The following is an 8,622-nucleotide window of genomic DNA, read 5'->3' on the forward strand; positions in this document are numbered from 1 at the left end:
ACCCCAACCAGTTAAGTGTAGCAATACACCACTATGATTAATTATATATATATATATCTTTGGGGCGTACCAGTACGCCCCAACCAGTTAAATGTTGAAATATACCACTATGATAAATTGTATTTATCTTTGGGGCGTACCAGTACGCCCCAATCAGTTAAGTGTAGAAATATAGCTCTATGATAAATTGTATATATCTTTGGGGCGTACCAGTACGCCCCAACCAGTTAAGTGTAGCAATACACCACTATGATTAATTGTATATATCTTTGGGGCGTACCAGTACGCCCCAACCAGTTAAGTGTAGCAATAGACCACTATGATAAATTGTATATATCTTTGGGGCGTACCAGTACGCCCCAACCAGTTAAGTGCTGAAATATACCACTATGATAAATTGTATATATCTTTGGGGCGTACCAGTACGCCCCAACCAGTTTAGAGTAGAAATACACCCCTATGATAAATTGTATATATCTTTGGGGCGTACCAGTACGCCCCAACCAGTTAAGTGTAGCAATACACCAAGAAAATTGTGTGTGTTTCTCAAAACTACATATCTTCTTTTACACAAGTTGTTGCAAGAAAATAAGAGTACACACTGCCCAATCAATAGTATGTGTAAAACATAAGGTTTCCTAGTTATTCAGCTCAAATTCTTTATCTATAGCTGCATATCTTTCTTTCAAGTCACAGACTTCCCTCTTTGGAAGGCGATTTTTATGGGTTAAATTAAAGTCCCAGAACATTAAGGAATGGAAAGAAACTGATGTTGTGTATGGCTGCTTATTTCTTCCTTGGCCACAGTCTAGCAGTTTCCAGTCTCCAGTCCAGGATCCCTTCATCCAATGTAAAATAACCTCATCCTTTTACATTTTATTGACTTCTCCAAAGTATGGTCGTGTGCTTGAATCAATGAGGTTTACGGCTGCTATATTCCCAACTTGAATATAGTCAGATACTTCAATAACTTCTTTAGCAAAGTTATAACATTTATATATATCACCACTCTGAAGATCTTCAACTCTAAAAGCAAGGAGCAGAAGGGCAGAAGGACAGAAGATAGCGGTTCTTATTCTCCCTGTAACAATTATCCATTTGCAAAAACAGATCCTTCCCAAGAGTATCCTTGTGCTTCACTAGTGTCCATAAATTGCATGTAATGGTCATGTTTGAATCATGTTGGATATGCTTCAGGTCAGTCATAACATATATGCAAACTTGTCACATGGACCTTTAGTGTGAATTAGGACACCTGAAAAGAAAGAGAAGAATGAATATACTACTTCATTGACATGTATGATAAAGAGGTTGTTATTACTTTTTTTCTGCTATTAAATAAAGTTTGATAATTAACCTACTATGTGCTTTAACAAAAAAGAACAGTCACATAGTATTTGATGGATACTAAGGCCATTATCTTTATCAGAACAACAAAATAAAGAACAGAACTGATTTGACCTCAACCAAAACAATAGGAACACTAGACTTCTTGTAACCTTAGGTGTCCATCCTTATACTATTTATGAAGATAATCAAGTTTCCCTCTTGAGACATTGTGTTGTAAAACAAGGCATCATACAAACAAACACCCTGTATTAACACCCACACACACATACTGCTCACGCACATACATACTGTACTATACACCAACATGACATCACAATTTCATACTGTAGGATTACAATTTCTCGGAAACCAGAAAATGTGATGTTTACACTTATAATGACATAAACACTTTCCGTCTTGTGCACTCTTAGGTCACTTCATAATACCATGGAGGTAAAACAGACCTCCATGATAATACTGACCTGTTATGTGGCTGTGGATGTTTTACATCCTTATCACTCTGGACAAAATGTGGCAGATCAGTCTTTGATTGGTCCATTCCATCGACTATAAGGGTATTCAGTTCCAAAGAAACCTGGCACGCCTTAGTGCGGGCAAGATGTTACTGCTCTCCTTTTGACCTAGTAAAAATAGAACATATTATGATACAAAATAAACTATTAACTGATACAGGGTTTACGATATCAGATAAGAAATATTGATTTGAGTTTTGATCCAATATCATTTGAGAAATAATGTAAATGATATATGGGTCAATCCATGCCAAATCAACAGATTTTTGGGTCGATTCCACGTCGACCCTCTTAGAATCGCCTGGAACTGATATGGTGTCTTGCCATATGTCTCAAAGGATGAAATTGGGAAAAAAAAATTGAAAACTTTTTCGTTGCTAGGTTACGACCCCGCCTAGCAACCAACTTAAAGTGGCAAAAATGAGAGTTACATCAGCCCTACAGAAACATGCTTGCGAGGGCAAACAGTGGTAACATTGTATCTTCATTCAAGGAGACCACGTAAAACAACATTAGAAACTATTGAAATGTTATTTATTAAAAGGGTTCTGTCTAGTACTCTTTGACTCCCTCTCACCCCTCCCCCCAACACCCTCCCCATAGAGCACTATGCAGATTTGTATGCATATATGTGACTGAATTTTAATACTGCAAAGAGACTGCATAAACATGCATTCAAGGTATACTGAATTATTTGCTTCAAATTGTCTGTATGCATGTAACTCACCCCCCTCCCACCCACATCCTCTACCCAACCCTATATCAGATAAGAATATGAATGTGAACCAGTGCATACATACAGTGTGCACTATATATGTGTGTAAATGTTCAGTACAGTGTTATTTTTACACCAAGCACTAAATAAATACACACTGTCCACAATCATGTACAGTACACACTGTGTACTGGTCATTCCATTCAATACTGTGCATATTTCAATATCATTTTAAATATTTGCAATTTAGTGTATGCTTTTGCTAATTCAATAATTAAAAGACTTTCAATAATTTAAAAGGAATGTTTAACCAGTACATAAATGTGCAGTGTGTACTGTACATGTTTTTGGACAGTGTTTATTTAATAGTAATTGGTGTAGAATAACACTGTACTGAACATGTACACACATATATAGTGCATAGTGCATATTTCAATGTCTTTTTAAATATTTGCAATGTAGTGTATAATTCTTTTGCTAATTCAATAAATTAAAAGACTTTCAATAATTTAAAAGGAATGTTTAACCAGTAAATACATGTACAGTGTGTATACTGTTCATTATTTGGACAGTGTGTATTTAATAGTACTTGGTGTAAAATAACACTGTACTGAACATGTACACACATATATAGTGCACACTGTGGACCATACCAATAATTCAGTATACCTTGAATGCATGTTTATGCAGTCTCTTTGCAGTAAAAGTCAGTCACATACTGTATGCATGTATACAAATATGCATAGTGCACTATGGGAAGGGTGTTAGGGGGGTGGGAGTCAAAGAGTATTAGACAGAACCCTTTTAATACATTTCAATAGTTTTTAATGTTGTTAGCATGATCTCCTTGAATGAAGATATAATGTTACCACTGTTTGCCCTCGCAAGCATGTTTCTGTAGGGCTGATATAACTCTCTATATGCCACTTTAAGCTGCTCTCCAGAGCATTAATAACTTATATAAAATATGTTTTAGCACATTCTTTGCATTATAACTATACATATCTTACTAGTTTGTATTGAAAACCAAAAATAAAACTTTTAATTGTGACCAAATTTGACCTTGAAATGCTCAAAATAGCCCAAAATATTTGTAAAATGTGATGTTTGAGGGTGCTGTTCACAGACATCGTTCGGCATATGACCCTGGAAATGCAGTTTATTTGTAGTCCTTATGCTAGTGGACCACCCTCTTAATTGTTAAGCACCTGTATGCTAATGCTAAGAAGTTGTTGTCATTTGAATTACTCAAATCGGCTTGTGCAAGCATTTTCATACATATGAACGAGGTGATTTTCGCAATTTTCGAGTCATAAATTTGAGTAGATAACACAAAATACACAACTTTTTTACTTGAGTTTCTAAAAATAGGGTCAATACGCTCCTGAAAAATGGTATTTAAAACATTGAAATATACCCACAGGCCCAAAATGGACCCCCAATTAGGGCCAGAAGTGAGATTTCTTAAGTTTGAGGGCGCTGTTCATAAAACGTACCACCCGCTTGACTTTTTTTTTGCACTTTTCCCGTACAACTACTACTGGGCAAGGATCGTATGGAAATTAAAACTCAAACATGCATTTGCTTGTGAATATAGAGCACACTCAAAGTAGGGCCAGAAAAGGCCCCTATCATTTTCTGCCATGATTTTAATTACTTGTTACGAAAAATTGAGACCGATCCAGTGACCTTTCTCTGAACTTTAGGGTTTATCATCTTAGTTAGGGCTACTATATCCAATTTGTAGTTCAAGCAAGTTTTTGAAAGAGATAAGTGTTAACTAGGAGCATCACTGACACACCCACACATATAGAGGACTTGAAGGAATAGATAGTCTTTCTATTGCTTTTGACTTCTGCAAGGATTCAAAAAGGAAAGCAGACATCAACTTTTAATTCTAAATTAGTAAAATATTTTGACTCACTTAAGATGATTAAGATGAACTTCTTGCAATTGTCGGCATTCTTCATTTTTCTTTCCACTCCTCGTTCTTTCCGCTACCTCTTTCAAGTACCACCCACAGTAAACTCAGTCGTCTAGAAAAATATAATGTTGAAATACTTTAATTAAGCATTTAAAGTATAAGTTTTACTTCACACAATGGTGTAAAATTGAACTCCTTAACCTAATCAAGAAAAAGTTATGTAGTGATTAGTGATAGAGTTTTATTGTGTCAATTTGAACCATGTTGTTTTTATGAATACCCATAGAATAATGCAATGAGCATGTTGAAATTTTTTACTAATTATAACTGAAGTTAAGCATTCTTTTAGGTACTTTAGAGAATTCCTTTAAAGGAGTATAGGGTGTTGAGAGTAGCTATTGAGAAAAGAACAAGTAAAGCTGTACAACATCTTCTCATGTTATTTATTAGACCAATTGATAGGGATGTTTGGAAATCAGACCCTAATTATTTTCCCAGACAGTTGAGGTAAATGTCCTCAAAGGTGGAAATTAAAACAATTAAAGAAGTTTGACCAAAGGTAAGCATATTTTAATTTCTGGCATATTTGGGGGAACTTTCTGAAAATGTCACCCCGGCTAAAACCCACCAATTGTGATTGATCAGCAGACCATGTACAGTACTTGAAAGTTATCATTTGTAATGTACACAGCTATTGTTTGTGTGAAATTGAATTCTGGCAAAACAGTCTTACAACAGCACTTTCGACCTCACAAGTTTCAGTATACTTTATCAATGTCTTCATGCTAGTTAATCAATTTAAAGCTACTAGCTATGAGGAATTTGAATTTTATTCCCCTTTTCCCATGCAATGTATGCAACAATAACTGTCATAAATCCATGCACATTCACAACATAAAATAATTAGGAATCTTGAACTCTTCTAAAGATTTCCATAAAGTATTCCTTGGAAATGATGCTTTGTTCACCAATGCCAATTTCTATCATTTCCTTCTTCATGCGTGCATGGAGAGAAGTCTTTGTGTATGACACTGGAAGGTGCACTTCTGTTTTGTGGGGCATGTAATCTCCAATATGTTCAAATAAACACCTCATCCAAGCTAGTGCAAATGGAGTTTTTGTTCTCATCCTTTTCTTGCCTTTATTGCCATGAATTGCATTTTTCTTGCCAACTTGAAATTATTTCAGACAATCTTTGAATAACTTGCTACTAATACCAAAGAACATACAAAATGCTTTCTCACATACAATCTTCCCACAAATTACATAAATAGAACAAGATTTGTCTCAGGTGTAACATGATCTTTCCTGATGAATCCAAATCTTGTCCAGAGTGAATTGCTTTAGCTAAGTTTCCCTCTCTTTCACTAACCTCTAGAAAAGACTGTTCTAGGTCATCGTAAGAAAGCGATTTGATACAGCTACCATCACAGCAATCAGATTGGAACATAGGCAGTGGATCTAATGCTTGATTGCGTCTCCTTCGTTTTTTCTCACTCCTGGTGAAAAAAAAAAGGTTTTGATCACATGAAGAAATTGATGCAGAAAATTCTCTGCCAATACCAAAGCTACTGCTACTACTTCCATTTGAACTTATGTCAAGGTACAACCGCAGCGAATCATTTGTTGTATCTGGAGAAATAGTACTGATGTTGTGACTCACAGTGACTGCCCCATTCAAACGACAGTGAAAGTTTTGTTTTAGTATGATTATTTAAAGTTGGTCCCTCTTTCAAATTTTCCATTTCATTATCCATGCTCACGTTCCTTTTAAGTGTATTAGGTAGGGATGTATTTCCCTTGCTTTTGTGTGGAGATGAGAAAAGAGTTGGCTCAATGTCCAATTTGTCATCCTCTTTACATTCTGACAGAAAACTGGTAATTTGTTAAAATTTGTAAGGTTTCCTTCACACATTTTGTTTCCCATGTAAGTGGAGCACAATGACAAATGAGCACAACTAAATCTTCATTTACTCAGCTGCACACCACAATAATATGAGCCATGAATGTGAAACAGTATCCAAAGGCATGCATTGAAAGAGTAAGTCCTCAGAGCATGACCACTGCTCAACAGTTTTACTCCCTTTCTGTGGTTAACCCTGCTTTTGAAGACTGTATATATTCACTGTTGGTTGCTGCAGTATAGACTGCCTTACACTGTGATATGAACTGGCTAGGTGTCATATGATCCTTTGTTGACACACTGTTTGACACAACCAAAGGGACAAAGTTTTCTGGTTTTATTTCCACAATGGAGTTGCAATCAGGCAAGACAATATTGTTGTGATTGATTGCTTCTGAGGTTAGTACTTTATGCAGACTGTGTAGCCCTGTTATGAAATCTTGCACATCTGTGAGGTACTGTATGTGGATGTATGGAGGGAGAGGACTTCTCCAATGTCAGTATCAATGCTGCAATGTTGAAAAGTAAATTTTTAGTTGACAATATTTTGTCGAAATGGTACTGTTCTACCAAACTTCAGTACAACTTGTAAAAAAGGACAAAACTCATTAACTTCAATAAACTAGCCTGACCTTCAATAATTTTCCTAGCCATTGGGACACAGTCCCTAGTTCCCACAATCACACATAGTGAGAGCAACAAATGTGAGTAAAAATCTGCACACTGGACCATGCAGGGACATATATATGCCAAAACTGTTATTTATGTTTTGTTAGTTTTTCTTGGGGGGGGGGAGGGGGATGTTTGTAACTGGAAAAGCCTGAAATAAATTATAGCAATATGCACCATGTACAGTATGCAATAATGAAGTATGTGAGCATATTTGCTGCTATAAAGATTAAATTTGAAAATTAGCACTTACCTAAGTTCTTAAATCTGTTCTTGGACTTGTGCTTTTATACAAGATCCAGATCAGATCCTCTGATTTTATCAGACGATCATCTCTCCACGGGGTAAACTGATGCATTGATCCAGTCGCATTTGCACTCGAGCCGTACTATGGATCTGATCCTTGCCCGGGCCGGTAAAAAATTCGGATTGGAAATGTGTCATTCGCAGCCGGAAATTGCGTACTAGTAGTACATTTGGTCCAAAACTTTCGTTTTCAAGGTTCATAGCCTAGAGTGACAATGCTACGTAAGATTCATAGGTCAGTTATGATTATTATATAGTATTGTATCGACGATGGTCAGGAATTCAGGATGCAAGCTTTTTACGAAAAACACCCGATTTCGAAGAAGAGTTGACGATAAAAATCGTGTCAGTATGGACGCTAGCAACAAGTGTAGAATTTAAAACGATAGGCTCAATATTCGGAGTTGCCCTGGGACAGGGAGTACAACGTATGTGTCATAACACACGATGTTTTTGTGCGATTACACTTACAGTATCTACTGTACTACCAGGGAGTTGTAATGGGTTGCGGCACAGCTGATCTGTCAATCACTTAAAACTAGTACGGGGTGGCCAAAGGTCATTTACGGTTAGCATAATAATAATCAGGGTTACCAGCGACAAGTAACAAAAAAACGTTAGATTTGCCAAAATAAAACCCCAGAAAACGCTAGATAATCAGTTTCACTCACTTGTTATGTGTTGTTTTCAATAATTCGTTGACTGTTCGTTGCACTGGTTCATATCATAGGTAGTCTTGTGATTATTTTAACAAGTTAAAACGGTTAATAACAATCAGGAAATAATACAAGAAAATTAACTGTGGATTTTACAAAAATACTGATTCAGTCCTAATGAAAAACCCAAGTATGAAAAACCCATTAATATTAAAACAGTTCACGCGGTATTATAGTGTAAAAGCCACGGAAGCCTATAAATATATTTTATTGGGTTGCCAAGTGGTAATTTGGTCTCAAAGTTTCAGAAAACAAAGTAATTATTTTGTGAATTACCGATTTGGTGCGATTTTTGATAAAACGTATGCTGGAATCCTAGAAAGGTGAAAAAATACGCTAGATCTATTGTGTGAAAAGGCTAACGCTGGTAACCTTTATAATAGTACTGTAGTAGACTTGTTTAGTTGTACTGTGTAAAAATATGCACTATGGGGAGTTCTCATCAGTATTACTTGTCAAACACACATGCATGCCTATAGTCTTATTTGTGTTAGGTTAGCCTTTCTGTAGAAGTATTCATTTGTGGT

At 36.1% G+C, this 8,622-nt stretch overlaps 1 long non-coding RNA gene across 1 annotated transcript; it reads right to left on the bottom strand.

Moving 5' to 3' along the window:
- Positions 1–365: 365 nt before the first annotated feature.
- Positions 366–8,089, bottom strand: LOC139982767 (uncharacterized). The gene is made up of 5 exons (XR_011798334.1): positions 7,327–8,089; positions 5,874–6,000; positions 4,502–4,613; positions 1,812–1,970; positions 366–1,255 (listed from the first exon to the last, which is right to left on the bottom strand). It is a non-coding gene; the product is annotated as an uncharacterized lncRNA (long non-coding RNA).
- Positions 8,090–8,622: the final 533 nt, after the last annotated feature.

This window comes from Apostichopus japonicus, chromosome 16 (genome assembly GCF_037975245.1).
Source record: "Apostichopus japonicus isolate 1M-3 chromosome 16, ASM3797524v1, whole genome shotgun sequence".
Taxonomy (NCBI): Eukaryota; Metazoa; Echinodermata; class Holothuroidea; order Aspidochirotida; family Stichopodidae; genus Apostichopus; species Apostichopus japonicus.